The sequence below is a fragment of the Agelaius tricolor genome, unplaced genomic scaffold (assembly GCF_023055355.1).
Source record: "Agelaius tricolor isolate 1412-34295 unplaced genomic scaffold, bAgeTri1.0.p SCAF_105, whole genome shotgun sequence".
Lineage (NCBI taxonomy): Eukaryota > Metazoa > Chordata > Aves > Passeriformes > Icteridae > Agelaius > Agelaius tricolor.
Genome location: NW_027269365.1, coordinates 83805 through 101236, shown reverse-complemented (window position 1 = coordinate 101236; position 17432 = coordinate 83805).

The following is a 17432-nucleotide window of genomic DNA, read 5'->3' as shown; positions in this document are numbered from 1 at the left end:
CCCCACTTCCTCCTTCTTCCCCCATCTTTATTTACTAAGCATGATGTCATATGGTCTGGAATATCCCTTGGGTCAGTTGGGGTCACCTATCTCAGCTGTGTCTTCTACCAAATACTTGTTTACCCCCAGCCTAGTTGCTGGTAGGGTGGGGTGAGAAGTAGAAAAGGCCTTGGCTCTGTGTAAGCCCTGCTCAGTGAAAACTAAAACATCTGTGTATTATCAACACTGTTTCCAGCACAAATCCAAACCATAGCTCCATGCTAGCCACAGGGAAAAAAGTTAACACAATCCCAGACAACACCAACATATATGGGTAGAAGAGTGTCTTGTGTCTGGCAGGGATGCAGTTGCCTTTTCCCATAGCAACCCTCACAGCACTGTGGTCAGCATTGGGAACTGGAAAGGTGTCGAGAACACACTGGTGTTTTGGCTGCTGCTGAGCAGCACTAGCACAGCAGCAGTGTTGTCTCTCAACATTAACCCCCTCACCAGTAGGTGGGCAAGATCTTGGGAGGGGACACAGCCAGGCCAGCAGACTCCAACTGACCAAAGGGATATTCCATACCATATGACATCAACTCAGATATAAAAGCTAAGAGAAAATTATGCCATTTGGATTTTGCCTTTTTTCCTTTTATATGTTCCCTATATTCTTTGCACATATATTTGTAGTTCTGTAGCCTATTGTATTAGTAGCTAGTTTTCCCAGTACTTTTCCATGGCCTTTCCCGAAGCAGAAACACAAAACAAATTCCAGAGCTCCAAGCCCCGGGAGGTGCAGGGTCCCCATGCTATCTCGGTTCTTTCTGGGGAGCAAAGCCGAGAACAGCTTTTTGAGATACATTTTCATGGACAAAGTACAGCTAGTGCCAGGGGGGGACTCCAGAGAAGGAGCTTGACCTGGGGGAAAATTTAATCACCACTTGTCCTCCTAATTGGTGCTTTTTATCAATTATGCTAATTTCCTAAAACTTATAAAAACTGTATTCACCCTGTGTGGACATCTTTCTACAACTGCCTCTGAAGGCCTTCAAATAAAGATCCCCTTTTATATTATCTCCTTACTAAAATTATCTCAAATTTCATTTCCAGGTTGAGAAAAAGGCAAAAAAAGGAGGGGGAAGTGGAGGCATTCATTATATTGGATGTTTTATCTTCCAGAGCAACCGCTCTGTGTGTTGAAGCCCTGCTTCCTGGGAAGTGGCTGGACATCACTTGCTGATGGGAAGTAGACAATAAAATAATTGGGGTTTTTTTTTGCTTGCGTGCACACGATCTTTGCTTTTTGCTTTAGTAAACTGCCTTTATCTTGACCCATGACTTGTTTTTCACCTTGTTTTTTCCCCACCATCCTGCTGATGAAGGGGAGTGATAGCATGGCTTGGTGGGCACCTAGTGTCCAGCCAAGGTCCACCCACTACAGTCCTTTTTGGTGTCCAATGTGAGGCGAGACAACAGCAGTTGTATATTAAGTGTGCTATAGCTATAGTAATCAAGTATCAAGCTCCTGTATGGGACATGGAGTTTGTCAGCTGTGCTTCGTATTCCTTTGTTTTGATGAGTTTGGGAACATACTAATATAAACAATGGCTCTGTGCTTTGCCCTTGGATTGGTAACCTTGTTGTGCTGTGGGAGCTATTTTGTGGAGAAGATGAGGGAATACATCTCCATCTCCCTTTCCTGGATTGATGTGGATGGTTTTATTATGCAGGTTCCCTCAGTCCTTGTTAATCCTTAGTGAGCTGTTCAATGCTATTAAATATTGCTATTAATAATTTTCTGTAATTTAATTATTACTGTTGTCACACTGTGGGATTTATGGAATCTGGTGTCATACTGGTGTAAGAGAAAACAAACTTCAGGAGAGGAGATATTGAAATGTACCCTTAGGCATCCAGTTCCTGGGTGGCAGGGTGTGTGGAAGGATTTTGGGAGGTTTCTAGGGCAGTTATCACCTCCCATCACCTGGGACTTTATCCCTGAACAGGTAACTAACCCTGACAAACTGATGTGTCACCTGATAGAAAGGTACCTTGCCTACCTGTCCTGGATTGCGAAGCAAATTGTATTCTATTTGCCATCTGTATGGCAGTTGTCTTCTGTTAAGTGGGCAGTTTTCCTTATCTCTTCCACAACCACTCCTCCCTCGGGGGAGACATCTGCTGATAATAGGCTACTGAATGTCACTGCATGACTGATAAGAACTATAGCATTCCAAGCATTCTACCCAGATATAATCTTGAGATTCTGGAACACCAGCACAGCTTTCTCCACTGGATTTTCCCTGAGGAACAGCTGCCTCTTCCACTGGATCTTCAGAAGGAAGGCTACACCTTTCTACAGGATCCCTGCTCCAACAGAACCACACCTGACACTTCAGGAGGACTGCAGCCACAATTCCAATTGGACTGCTACCAACACCCTGACCAACAGGGTGTCAGGTTGCATTCCGACTCTGTCAGTGTTGTTTTAGTTTACTGCATTGTTTATTTTATCTTTTTATTTTCTTCCCTGTTAAAGAACTGTTATTCCTGCTCCCATATTTTTTGCCTGAGAGCCCCTTAATTTAAAATTTATAGCAATTCAGAGGGAGGGGGTTTACATTTTCCATTTTAGGGGAGGCTCCTGCCTTCCTTAGCAGACACCTGTCTTTCAAAACCAAGACACTACCCCAATGAAAACCAGCAGCTTCTCATCCTCTACTGGGGCTGGGCCTGGCCTGTGCCTATTGAGCCAGAGTTCAGTACTCTCAGAGGACTATAGTTGAGGCAGGAACCCAAATTGCATTTGAGGACACTATTGCTGAGACAGTGACTCAAACCACAGCAACTACAGTAATTGCCCCAGTAGTGAAAAAGAAAAAAATGATAAAGCAAGCTAGAGGCCCATATAATGGATTAGAAAGGAAGGAAGAAGGAGAATCAGGAAAGGAAAGGTCAGATCAAGAAGCTGGTCCTTCAACAAAGAAATTGAAGAAAAGCAGGGAGGCAAATCAAACAGGAAACTGAAGTTACCTGGTCCCTGACCTCATCAGAACTTCAAGACTTGTGGAAAAATTACAGCTGCCATCCAGGTAAGCAGATTGCCTGGCTGCTTCAGTGCTGGAATAATGGGGCCAACAGTCAGCAATTAGAAGGTCAGGAAGTCCAACAGCTGGGATCCCTTGCTAGAGATCAGGAAATTGAAAGAGGAATTGATAAAGAAGGAGCAATTTTCAGCCTCTGGAGACAGCTCCTCTCAAGTGTGAGGGCAAGATATCCACATAAGGAAGATCTTGTGAACTCCCTAGGGAAGTGGACCACTACAGACAAAGGTATCCAGTACCTGAGAGAATTAGCAGTGCTGGGAGTCATCTATAGTGATCTAAAAAGTGATAACGTGCTTAAAGATCCAGAGGATGTCCCTTGCACACAAGCCATGTGGAGGAAGGTAATTCCAAGTACCCCTGCATCATATTCCAACAGCTTGGCAACATTGTATTAGCAGTAAATGAATACACCAACTGTAGAGAGTGTTTTCCTGGCTCCAAAACTTTGAAGAAAATCTCTGAACCTCCTCATCCCTATGGGCCAGTTCTTGGCTGTCAGGAGCAGTCCAATAAATAAATTCCCTTCTGCTCTGCCCAGAGGGAAAGGAAGCCCTAAGCACAGACTGCATGGTCCACTCTGGTTCTTTCTGTGTGACCAAGGGGAGGACGTGAGGAAGTGGGATGGTGAACCCACCTTTAAGCTGGAAGCCCATGTCAGTGAACTGAGAGGGAAGAGAGATGTTAAGGAGGGGTCACCCAAGAAGGTGTTAGGAGTTAAAGAGCAGTTACCTGTCTCAAACACTGTCAAGGCCACAGAAAGAACTTGTCATAAGCTCAACAGCAGGAACTTGAGATAAGCACAGAAGGGAGGGATTTGCAACAGGAAGGCACTAATTCCAGGCCTGGTGGAGGCAAGATCTGGTTAATGATAAGGACAGTAGAACAGAACATTTTTACCAAATAAAGGGAACAAAGTAGCCTTGAAGAAGTGGATAGAGGATGCAACTCAGGCAAGTGGGTTGCTAGCTCAGCCCTGTGTACCTAGATTAGGCTAACAAAGCAGAAGTTATGCAAAACAACAACATTGTGCCTACTCAAAAGCTGGGGCCAAGGAACAGCCACCAAAAATACTGGGACACTGGATGCTGAAGACCACCAAAGAAGACCCCAAAGACCATATAAGGACTTCCATTAAGGGGTGGGACTATGTAAAATAAACTAATACACATACATCAAGTAAGCAGGGGTAACTAATGAATATATAATCAGTGTGTATAATAAAACCTCTGTTTACTTGACACTCAGTGTGCTCAATTAGAGGAGATATTCTTGAAGCACCCAGAACACTGTAATAAAGAATGCCTGCTTTCTAATACTCAAAACTGTGTTAGAAAGTTTCTATCTGGTTGATTTTGGTATCATTACCGCATCCTGGTTAATGCATCCAGAAAAAAATTCTCACTGTGGCAAACTGTGGGAAAGGAAGCAACTGCTAATATACATATCACCCAAGGTATGGGAATGGCATCTGTGACCACCAACGATCACTGAAGTTGCCCCCGGACGAGTTTCTGGGGTCTTCCACCAGAGGACTGCACATGATCCCCAGTGTTAAAACTCCCCCCACCAGGGGAGGTACCTGGGCATTCCCACCTAAACCTGAACATATGTTAAACTGCTGAACTGTTTCATGAGTTTCCGCCACCCCCAACGGATCAAGACAGTGACCATCACTTTGACTGACAGACGTCTTAATTGCAACAATCAAGTCTTGTTGCTGGATTCACAGGTGGTGAGATCTTTGCTCTCCACTATCTAGTCCTGTCCTTTCTTTATTTTCTTTATATATTTATGTGATATCTTTATACGTATATATAGATAACCAAAACAACTGCATCCCTCCTTTCCATTGCAACCAAATTGTTCTGAAATAAACCTGCCAAATATATATATAAACACCAGTCATTCAGTGTCATTACACTCTAATTCACCTCAAGGGATCTACTAACAAGAACCATAGTTACCCCATTGTCATGGTTTTGACATGGGAGGAATTTAGGGAAGTGATGTAAAAGCTTTTTGTGTAACTGACAGCCTGTTGAACCACTGAGAAGCTGGACACGCCTCTGTGAAACACACATGTTAAAGACCAAAGAAACGCGCGAGCTTCCTCTTTCTTTCCGGGTCGGCAAGAAGGTAACACGCCCCGGGCCCACAGGGTCCCATCCTGGCCGGTCCCGGGAAGCCTGCTGGGCCCCGGGCCGGGCCGGCTCTGCCGTGGGCCCCTCTCCGGGGGGACTCCGAGCCCTGTTCTGGCCAGGCCAGGCCGGGCCGGGCCCCAGCAGCTGCCAGGCAGGAAGGTGGGGGAGGTTGTCGAGCCCTGGCCGGAGCAGGGCTGGCCATGGCTGTTAAGATCTTGCCGTCAGGTCCCCTCCCCCCAGCGTGGCTGAGACCAGAGGCGGCCCTGTAGCCGCGCAGAGTGGCCCTACAGCTGGAAGTGAACGCAGAGAAAACCAAAGACCAACCATAAAGTCTATCCTGACACAACCCAGGCCGCAGCTCCCACCACAAGTTACCGGCGGGTCAGGTGACCATTTGAAGGGCCCAGGCAACATGTTAATTCTTTCAGTGCTTCAATCCTCCCTCGAGTGAGAGAAAAGAACAAAATGCAAGCATGTAAAGGAACAACATGAAGACATCATGGTCAGTGAGGAAAAAGTTAAGTCCCAGATGGGAGAAATAGCATTATATAATTTGAGCCCCACAGAATCCCAAAAGTCTCTGGTAAAGACAGCTGTAGAATCAGCATTTGGGAAGTTGGTCACAATCCATGCTAGAAGATTTTTGAGCTCTTGTTTTGGTAATTTACTTGGACTGGATTTAATCAAAGATCTTAAATGCTGATACACATCTCTCTGATCAGCAGACTTATTCTGCCCTATGATTACCCGGTGCTCACCTGCTGTCTTCCATTGCAGCAGATGCTATACGTTGAGCTCTGGTCCAGGCACTGTCCAGCAGCAACAGCTGTCCAGGCTCCAGTCACCTTCGTTTCAGGTGCCTGTTAGTCCTTGCGGCCGCTTTCCTTTATGTTCACAGGGAGGTCTCTTACTGCCAAAAGTCCGATTTTACCTACTAAAATGTGGGCGCCAATTGTAAGAGCCTGAGATAAGAGATGTGAGACATCAGGCAGCTCTTCAAAATGCTGTTTATTGTATAGAAGATGTTACAGCAGCCATGGGTTGTAGGTAACAGAGCCACGCCTAAAGCTGCCAGCTACAGCTTATAGGCAAACCTGAAGCCGTTTAGTTCTGGCTACAATGCATTATATATTTTTCTTTGCTGAGCATCTTAATACATAACAACCAATCAGCATCATACACAATACCATTACCATTACCTATAGCCTATCATAACTACTGTCATTACCATATTACAGTCATTACTATCCAATCACATGAGTTAGTATGTTACAGTTTAAGCTTAAAGTTGCTTTTCTGTTTTCTTGCAGTGGAAAATTCTTAGACCTTTTTACTACTTGCTACATTGGCATGTTTGTTTGCCTATGGTATCTTCTGCTTTTCCTAAGACCTATTTCTGCTTGGTAAAAACATCTTTTTTGTTTGTGGTCAACATATCCTTTGCTCTAGTCATAAAACCTCCTTCCAGCTTGACTTAACCTTTGCTTTTTTAGTTGTCCAGTAATGACTGGCTCAGCAATTCTTAATTTAGACATCTATTATTCTTCTATATCAAAACTTGCTTCTATCTCTATTCCACTCTCAGGTTCTAGATTCAGAGAGCTTTCTGCCAAGCATACATATCTGTCAAACTTTCATCTTTCCCAACAGTTCTTTTCTTTGCTTGCATGTGCATGATCTTTGCTTTTGCTTTATTCAACTCCCTTTATGTTAACCCATGAGGTTTTTTCATCCTATTTTCTCCCCTCTTTGTCCTGCTGAGGAGTGATAGAGCAGCTTGGTGGACAACTGGCATCCAGCCAAGATCAACCTACCACAAGCATCTCTGGTTTTATGCTTCAGGAAAAATCAGGAAACTGGGCAGTGCTTTAAGTTCCACTACTGCCTGCTTGTAGTATTATTTAATATGTATAACCATAATAAGATACAAGAAATTGAAAAAGAAATGGAAAAAATTAATTTACCTGCTTTATTGGGAAAGTCAGAGACTGATGGGGTGTCTTCCTCTGTGCCAGTGACCAGATGGAGTGCATGGAGTTCTGCCAGCTGGGGTTCAACCATTGCAGCAGTGGCTCTCAATTGTCAGCGTCCGGCTAGCTCCAGCACTGCTAGCAGCACGAGGGGGCACTTCTCCCGAGAGCTGGCTTCGGGATAGCGCCTAAGGCAGTGCCCAGCTTGCAGCTGTAGGCACACCTTGTGCAGGACGGAGTCTAGTAAAGGCTGCAACCAGCGGAAAGAAGACGGCGGACTCCAACTGTGGCTTAATCCAGGCTTTAATGAATCCCGGAGGGACCGACAGGAGAAGACGGGGGGGGGGGGGGGGGGGGGGGAGGGGGAGGGGGAGGGGGAGGGGGGGGGGGGGGGGGGAGCTGAGAGCAGGTTTTAAGGGGTAGGGAGGTGCCAGGCATTGGGCCAATGGGGGTACAGAGGGGAGTGGGGTCCAAGGGATTGACACGTGGGCAACACCAACAGGAAACATTCTGGGGAGGGGCCCCGGTTCCTCAGCCAACCATCGAACTCCCCTGCTGGAACATTCTAGCAGTAAGGGTGGGGAGTGAGAGTGATTGGCAGGGTACCGGGGAGGGATCAGAAGAAAAAAATACAAGGGTTTCCAGGGAAACCAGGGCGGAGTTTAGGGGATACATTGTTGGCTAGGGTGGAGCCAGGAAGACAGACAGCTCCAAAGGCGGGAAGGGAGAACTGGGGCAGAACCATTTTCAGACAGAAGGGGATTGGAATAAACCAACCTAATAACAAAACACACTACAACAAACCATGACACTGGGTATGGATGAGGAGCTGACTGAGAGCTTATGGATCAGGATTAAAGGGAGGGCGGGGACAGGGGATGTTATAGTGAGGGTCTGCTACAGGCAACCTGATCAGGAAGACCAAGTAGATGAGGTCCTGTAATGACAGACAGGAGCAGCCTCATGTTCACAAGCCCTGGTCCTCATGGGGGACTTCAACAATCCTGATGTGGACTCTGAAAGTCTGGTCAGAGAAAGAGTTAGATAAATTTTCCCAGGCCTTGCTCTGGGAAGTTTTGAGAAAGCTCAAAGAAATAATTAAAACAATCCTTAATCCTTGCAGCTGGTGTTTTGAACATGTTGTTTTCTTGTAAGATGTTTACAAGAAGGGTGTTGTTCCTAATTAGCCAATGGTGTGAGGGATGTTCATTAAGGACCAATCAGGTCCAGCTGTATCATAACTGTCTATAAAATAATGTGTGGTGTCTAATAAACTCGCATTTGCCTTCTGAGACCTTGGAGTCTATATGTCGCTTCATTCACCTGTCCCTAATACAACAGTGACACCCTGACATCTGCTGAAGGGACAATACAGCATGGCATAAGGAATCCAGCAGGTTCCTGGAATGTGTTGGTGACAACTTCCTCCTCCAAGTGATAGAGGAGCCAATGAGGAGAGGTGCTATTCTGGACCTTGCTCTCGCCAACAAAGATGGGCTGGTGGGGAATGTGAAGCTCAAGGGCGGCCTTGGCTGCAGTGACCATGAAATAGTAGAGTTCAAGATTCTTGGGGCAGCCAGGAGGGTGCATAGGAAGCTCACTGCTCTGGATTTCAAGAGAGCAGACTTCAGCCTCAAGGGTCTGCTTGGTAGAGTGCCATGGGATAAAGCCCTAGAGGGAAATGGGGCTCAAGAAATCTGCTTAATATTCAAGGATCACCTCTTCCAAGCTCAGGAGTAATGCATCTCAATAAAGAGGAAATCAGGCAAAAATGCCATAAAGATGCATGGATGAACAAGGAGCTCCTGGACAAACTCAAACACAAAAAGGAAGCCTATGGAGGGTGGAAGCAGGGACAGGTAGCCTGGAAGGAAGAGGGAGCAATTGTCTGAGCAGCCAGGAATCAGGTCAGGAGAGCCAAAGCCCTGAGAGAATTAAACCTTGCTAGGTACATCAAGGACAACAGGAAAAGCTTCTATAGGTACATGGTTGTTTTCCAAATGTCTACCAGTAGTTGTATGCAACTGCATGGAATGAAATGACAAGTTCTACAGGGATTAAGAGGCTAATCCTCAAGTAGTATGACACAAACTAATCTCTTCCATGAAGGTTCAGTGGAACCCATCTATTTTGTATTAAAAGTGAAATAGCTGACTGTAGAGAAATGTTCTTATTGTAGCTATTTGCACGGTATCCTCTTAGTTGGATACTGGGACCCAGGAAGGATATAAATGGATCAGGTGAAGGACTGGCTGGTGCTGTGTTCAAGGTTCTGGGTTCTATGATCTTGGATGCACCTTTAAAAGACAGGGCATATTGACACCTGGTGGGGCACACATGACCAGATAGGGAGAGAGTGTTCTGGAAGCAAGCTGTCTGGACTTATTAACAGAGCTTTAAACTAGATTCAGTGGGGGAAGGGAATGTACTTCTGAGTGTCAGAGAACCAGGAAACACCAACACTTGAGAAGCAGGAAGGAAATACCTGTAAATTGCCCCAAAGGACTTTTTTGCCTCAGTTTTCATCAGCAAGTGCTTCAGCCATATTGCCTGAGTTGCAGAAGGTGAAAGCAGGGACTGGGAGAATGAAGAACTGCCCATTGTAGAAGATCAGGTTTTAGACCATCTAAGGAACCATAAAAGTCCATGGAACCTGATTAGATGCATCCACAGGTCCTGAGGGAACTTGTGCAGAAAGTGGCTAAGACACTATCCATCATATTTTGGAAATCACAACACTCTGGTCTAGTTCCCACTTGCTGGAAAAAGGGAAATATAACCCCCATTTTTAAAAGGGGATATAAAGAAGACCCAGGGAAATACAGACCAGTCACTCATCTCGGTGCCTGGCAAGATTGTGGAGCAGATCCTCCTGGAAACTATGCTAAGGCACATGGAAAATAATGAGGTTATTGTTGACAGCCAACATAGCTTCACTAAGGGCAAATCATGCCTGACAAATGTGGTGGCCTTCTACAATGGGGTTACTGCAGTGGTGGATGAAGGAAAGGTGACTGGTGTCTGGAAATGTGCAAAGCATTTGACACTGTCTCACGATATCCTTGTCTCCAAACTGGAGATACATGGATTTAATATATGGACCACTCAGTGGATAAGGAACTGAATGGATGGTAACACTCAGAGTTGCAGTTCATAGCTCAATGCCCAAATGGAGACCAGTAATGAATGGTGTCCCTCAGGGGTCAGTATTGGGACCGGCACTGTTCGACATCTTTGTCAGCAACATGGACAGTGGGATTGAGGGCATGCTCAGCAAGTTTTCCAATGACACTGAGCTGTGTGCTGCAGTTGACACGCTGGAGGGAAGGGATGCCATCCAGAGGGATCTGGACAGGCTTGAGAGGTGGGACAGTGTGAACCTCATGAAGTTCAACTAGACCAAGTGCAAGGTCCTACACCTGGGTTGGGGCAATCCCAAGCACAAGTACAGGCTGGGCAGAGAATGGGTTGAGAGTAGCCCGAAGGAGGAGGACTTTGGGATGTTGGTAAATCAGAAGCATGACATGACTCGGCAATGTGGGCTTGAAGCCCAGAAAGCCAACCCTGTCCTGGGTATGATAAGAAAAAGTGTGACCAGCAGGTCGAGAAAGGTGATTCTGTCCCTCTACTATGCTCTCATGAGACCTTACCTGGAGTACTGCATCCAGCTTTGGGGCCCCTCAACATAAGGAAGGACTTGGACTTGCTGGGGAGGTCCAGAGGAGACCACAAAGATGCTCACAGGGCTGAAACACCTCTCCTATGAAGACAGGCTGAGAGAGTTTGGGGTTGTTCAGCTTGGAGAAATGAAGGCTCCAGGGAGATCTTAGAGCAACCTTCCAGTACCTAAAGGGGGCTTGCAAGAAGGCTAGAGAGGGACTTTTGACAAAGGCATGGAATGATAGGACAAGGAGGAGAATGGCCTTAAGGTGAAGGATAACAGGTTTAGCTTAGCTGTTAGGAAGAAATTCTTCCCTGTGAGGGTAATGAGGCACTTGCACAGGTTGACCAGATTGTCACCATTGAGTCAGAGATGACACAGACTCAAATCAGAAGGCTAAAGGCTAAAAAGCAGCCTGTTTATTCAAACCTCTTCTTTAATAGCTTGGTTCCCTACAGGTGGACCTGATTGGTCATTTAATCTATACATTTCACATGATTGGCTAATTAAGAAGACACCCATCGGTAGACAACTTTATGAGAAAAACAACTTGTTAAAAAACACCACCTGAAGATTGTTTAATATTTGATTATCATTCTTTCTCTCCAGCTCCCTAAAGCTTCCCAGACTGATTCATGGGAAAGCTTATCTAGCTTTCTCTCTTTCTGACCAGACTGTCATTGGGGTGAGTTTATGATGCTTATATCCCCATTCATCTGTTTAGCCTGGACATAAGTTTTGCACCTTTAAGACTGGTTCCAAAAGCAAAGGGAGGGAGGAGAAGAAGCACACAGTTTGTTTTCAGAAACTGCACTCACTCCTCCACATTCCTTCTCCTGGACTATGCTGTCTGCAGCATGGAGATTGAGAGAGAGAGCTCTCCTTTGCTTTTTAGTTAGTTTTTAGCTAGCTGAGGCAGAGAAGTTCCCTGGACTGTGGTTTTTCTTTTTCTTGAAACTGTTTAAATCTGCTCTGGATTGAAAACCCAGAAGAGCACCGGCAGCTCGCACCTATGGCCCACCAGGCTGGGCCTGGCCTGGGCCGCAGCATTTCCAGCACTGGAGGGACTGATAACAGACTGAGTGAGCGGAGCTGCAACCCACAAAAAGGACTTTCTGAGTTTGTCATCTCTTCAGATTGGCAAGAGATTTTATTGTTTAATATTGTTCAAATTTTTTTGTGCTGGTGATTGCTTTGCCTGTTAAATAAACAGGTTTTTTCCACTTTTCTCCAAGGTAATATTTTCCTGAACCAGTTGGGAGAGGGGCTGCTTAAATCTGCTTTCTAGAGGAACCCCTTTGGAGGTTTTCTCCCAAATTTGCCCTAAACCAGGACACCAGAGAAGCTGTGGCTGCCCCATCCCTGGAAGTGTTCAAGGCCAGGTTAGATGGGACCAGCTTGGAGCAACCTGGCCTAGTGGAAGGTGTCCCTGCCTGTGGCAGGGGGATTAGAACAAAATGATCTTTAATGTGCTTTCCGACTCAAACCATTCCATGATTCTGTGATTCACAAGGGCAGAGTAGAGGGGAAGAATCCTCTCCCTCAACCTGCTGGCCACACCTCTTTTGATGCAGCCCGGGATGTGGTTGGCCCTCTGGGCTGCGGGTGCACACTGTTGGCTCATGTTCAGCTTTTCATCCACAAGAATCCCCAAGTCCTTCTCCACAAGGCTTTAGTTTCTGATTCCCAAACAGATCAACTGTCTAGAACTAAAATTTTAAAGTCCTTGCATCTATTTGTGCGGCCTGACGGGATTGGGAGTCAGCAAAACCAATTAAACACCAAACTGAAGCCAGAACCACAGCCAAAGAGGGATAAAAACGGGCCCAGAGCTCTCGGGAAACTCGGAGCGATCCGAAAGGGGATCTCTGAGGCCACAGTGCTTTTTTCTCACTCAGAAAATCGACGTGCACAAAGAATCCACACGGGAAAAGGAACCGTGAGTACCATGTGGTTGAGTGGGGTGTGATCAAGCGTGTGTATGAGGCATGATTCTATCACGAAGCAAGTGTGGACCCCAAGATCACAGTTCCACTCTCCCGTGAGGGAAGTGGTCGGTCAAGGGGGAAGCAAGCGCTTTTACTTATCACACGTGAGTCCTGGGACTTGTAAGGAGTTCAGGGGAGTCGATCACAGTTGGAGTCAGGAGGGGAAAGAATGTTCCAAAAAGGTTTTGGGAACTGGTCAACCTTCTGATCCGAAGAAACAGGTAAGAGAGCTCGTTACCAGTCGAAAAACCCACGAAACGGTTCTCCGTGTGGCCGAGTAGACTGGTGGTTTTTCACAGACTCAGGAAATCAGTACCGGACAAGACTTGGGACTTGTGTCGAGAATCCCCGCCAAAAGGACTCGCGGTGAGAAAAATTGCAAACTGGGTTTTTGGGAAAATGGGACTGAAAAAGAGCAAGTGCCAGAAAAAGCCCCAGAGAAACCCTCCCCAGGACCCTGAAAAGGTTTTGCCTGAAATCCCAAGGGGAAGCCCATTGGGATGGATGTTGAAACATTGGGAAGAAAGCCCCAGGAGGGTGGGGAAATCCAAGGAAAAGATGATTCATTTTTATATGGAAAAGTGGGGAGGAAAGGAGATCGCAAAATACGTGGTCTGGCCGGTTTTTGGCACCTTCGAAGTATGGACGTGTGAGACCCTATACGACCATGTAGTCGATCACCGCCCACAGGAAATTGAGTATGCTGAGATGTGGAAATATGCTTGTTCAGGGTTGTACCCGATCAGAACTCTCAGGCACTCAGCAACCCGGAGCAAGGAATGAGAACCACTGGAAAACCTTCCACCTCCCTACCTTGTCCCTCTGCCACAGCTCGCGCAAGCGCAGGTACCTCAGGTGCCCGCGCTGCTTCCAGAGGCATCGCTCCCACAGGGACAAGCTTCCACCGGAGCTGGCCGCGGCATCTCCCCTCCCACGTGAACAGGCATTGGCGCCTCCGCTCCCAGGCGAGCAGTCCCAGCTCCCGCCACTTCCAAAAACTGAGGAGAAACAGATCCTTCCCTCGAAGAAAGCTGACTCTCCTCTGGCCCATCGGACGAGGTGGAGAATGAGGAGGGCAACCACTGGAGATAGTGAGGACAAGGAGGAAAAGCTGGTCTTTTCCCTTTTCGGGAGGTACTGACGGCTCCAGGAGTCATCGGCTTTGTACACGCACCGATCGACACAGGAGACGTGAGGGCTTTCAAGAAGGAAATGGGAAAACTGATGGGGATGTCAGAAAGATTAGATTAATTCCTAGGGACCAGCACCTACACTTGAGGATCTCAATGCGATCCTGAGATTGCTGTTCAACAACGAAGAGAGGGAAATGATCAGACAAGCTGCGATCAGGGACTGGGAACACAGGAATCCACAGGGGGAGTGAAGGGATCAGAGGTGGCTGGACCAGAAGCTGTCTTGGAATGCCCAGATGGAGGAAGGTAGACAGAAAATGATGAATCTTAGAAATATGATGATACAAGGTATCCGGGAGGCAGTGCCAAAAGGATAAAATATGAGCAAGGTACTCAGGGAATGTCAGGGAAAAGATGAGACACCCATGGAGTGTCTGGAAAGGCTCCAGAAAAGCCTAAGAATGTATTCCGGGAAGGACCCCAAATCCCCAATTGGGGCGGTCTTGTTGAAAACCCAATTTGTGGCAAAATCATGGGAAGATATAAGGAAGAAATTGGAAAAGATGGATGGCAGGACAGGGAACTGCAGGAATTGCTCTGGGAAAGCCCAGAAGATCTACATGACAAGAGATGAAGAAAAGCAGAAAATTCAGGTGAAAGTGTTAGTGGCTACATGTAGAGAGCTTTTTGGATAATTGGTTAGCTGAGAAAGGACATTCCGATGTGATACCGATGGATAAGGGTAAGAGAAACAAGCTGGGAACTGAGCAACCGGTGCCCAATTACTGACGAAGGTCACAGTGACCTTCTCTAAAACGGGAAGATGGGGGAGAAAATTGCTTGCCAGAAAATGTAGCTATCCCAAGGTAGAGAAATTAGAAGAATGTACACATAGAAGCAAAATAATTGTTAAGAGATAGAAGTAGGTGTGTTTGATCATAGTGTGCTTTAACCAATAATGAGCTCAGATTTTGCAATATGCATAAGCTTCATTAACACTAATATAAAAATGTGTAAGCTTCTAATAAACTTCGAGATTTGCTATTCATCGCATATGGTGTGTCGCATCTCTCCCGCCGTTACGACAGCTACAGTAAGGGAGGCACAGAAACAAGAACAGGTCAGAGACCAGGCAAAAACAGCACCAGTGAAGAAACAGAACCCTTCCCAAGGGAAGGGCTCAAACAACCAGAATAAAGACTTTGAGTGCTACTACTGCAAGCAGAAGGGACACATTCGGATGAATTGTCCCAACAAGGTCAAAGACGAAACAATGTTTCAGGAAGATTAGGGGTGTCAGGGGCTTTTCAGTCTGGGGTCTGGAACACCGAGGGAGCCCTTGATAAAATTGAGAGTGGGACCCCACAGGCAGGAGATATGATTTTTAGTAGATTCAGGGGCTGAACGGACCACAGTGCAGCAATTACCACAAGGGTGCTCTCTGAGCGATGACGCAATGATGATAATCGGTGCAAAAGGGGAACTGTTTAAGGTTCCGATCATAAAGAATGTTGAAATAGAAACAGAAAACAAAAAGTGCATAGGAAATATGTTATTAATAAAAGAGGCAGATTTCAATTTGCTGGGAAGGGTTTTGATGGTGGCATTGGAAATCGGTTTAACAGTGCAGGATTCCCAGCTCAAGGTGAGGTTGCATCAACTCACCACCCAGGACGAGGAGAAAATTGACCCAAAGGTTTGGTATGTCCAAGGGGAGGCCGGGAGATTGGACATAGAAGCAATTTGCATTGAAATTGAAAGGCCAGAAGACCTCATTCGGGTCAAAAAATACCCTATCCCCATGGAGGGAAGGAGGGGGTTGAAACCAGTAATTGATGAACTAGTGAAAAAAGGAACGTTGGAACCGTGCATGTCCCGGCACAAGACCCCAGTTTTGGCAGTGCAGAAAACGGATGGTAGCTACAGGCTAGTGCAAGATTTGAGGGCTGTGAATCAGGGGACTAAGAGACTGCTCCCCACGGTCTTGAATCCTTACACTCTGCTGAATAACATCTCTCCCAAGGAAACGTGGTACAGTGTGATTGACTTGAAAGATGATTTCTGGACTTGTCCTTTAGCAAAGTGTCCTGTTTTAGGGCAAATGTGGGAGAAAACCTCCAAAAGGGGGCCCCTCCAGAAAGCAAACGCACACGGCCCCTCCCCCCAACCAGTTCGGGAAGGATTCCTCGGAGAGAAGTGGAAGGAACCTGTTTATTTAACAGGCCCAGCACCCCCCAGTACACAAAATGAACAATACCGGATGACACCACTCTTTCACTGCTCTGAAAAAGATGACAAATTCAGAAAGTCTCTCTTGGGGGTGGTCACTCTGTTCTCAGTCCCTCCGGCGCTGGGGTAGCTGCTGCAGGCCACAGGGTGCAAACTCTCGGTGTTTCCCAGGTCCCAGTCTGGAGCAGGTTCGAGTAGGTCCAAAAAAAGGAAAGGAGAAACAGTCCAGGAAAAAATTTGGACTGCTTAGCTAAACTAACTAATGAGCAGAAGCAAAAAGCGAGAGCAAAGCAGGAGCGAAGCAGAAGCAAGAGCAAGAGCAAACGGAAAAGCAAAGCAAAAAGCAAAAGCTGCACTATGTAGTGTCCCGTCTGTGTGTCCCGCCAGCCGTGGGGGAGTGGCTGATAGGAAAACCAAAACAAAACATTCACTCTCCAGAGCCAGTCTTGAAGGCACAGAACATAATATCCAGCATGAACAGAACACATGAATGGGGATACAAGCATCATAACATCACCCTAGGACACAAAGGACAGCAGAGATTACTTTGCGTTTCAATGGGACGACCCAGAAACGAACAGAAAGCAACAACTCAGATGGACATCGTTGCCTCAGGGCTTCGTAGATTCCCCGAACCTGTTCAGGCAAGCACTCGAACAAGTGCTGAGTCACTTTTTACCAGTGGAAAGAACTAAATTGCTACCCTATGTAGACGATTTTTTGATTGTGGGTCTGAGGGAGGAGGATGTAAGGATGAGTACCATTGAACTTTTAAACTTTCTTGGGGAAAAAAGATTAAAGGTGTCTAAGTCAAAGCTGCAGTTCACAGAGCCCGAGGTCAGATATTTGGGACACTGGTTAACCAAAGGAAAAAAGAAGTTAGATCCTGAAAGGGTGGTGGGGATTATTGCCCTGCCATCCCCACGGACAAGAAATGAGGCAGTTGCTGGGGTTGTTGGGATATTGCTGGCAATGGATCGAAGGATACAGTGAGAAGGTGAAGTTTTTGTATGAGAAACTCACCACAGACAGAATCAAATGGACAGAAAAGGATGAGGATGAATTTAGGGGAGTCAAGGAAGCACTCATGGCAGCACCAGTGTGGAGCCTCCCCAATGTGAAATGGCCATTTCAGCTGTTTGTGGATGTGAGCAGTCACACAGCCCACGGCATGCTAACACAGGACTGGGCTGGGGCCAGGAAACCGGTCAGTTACTTGTC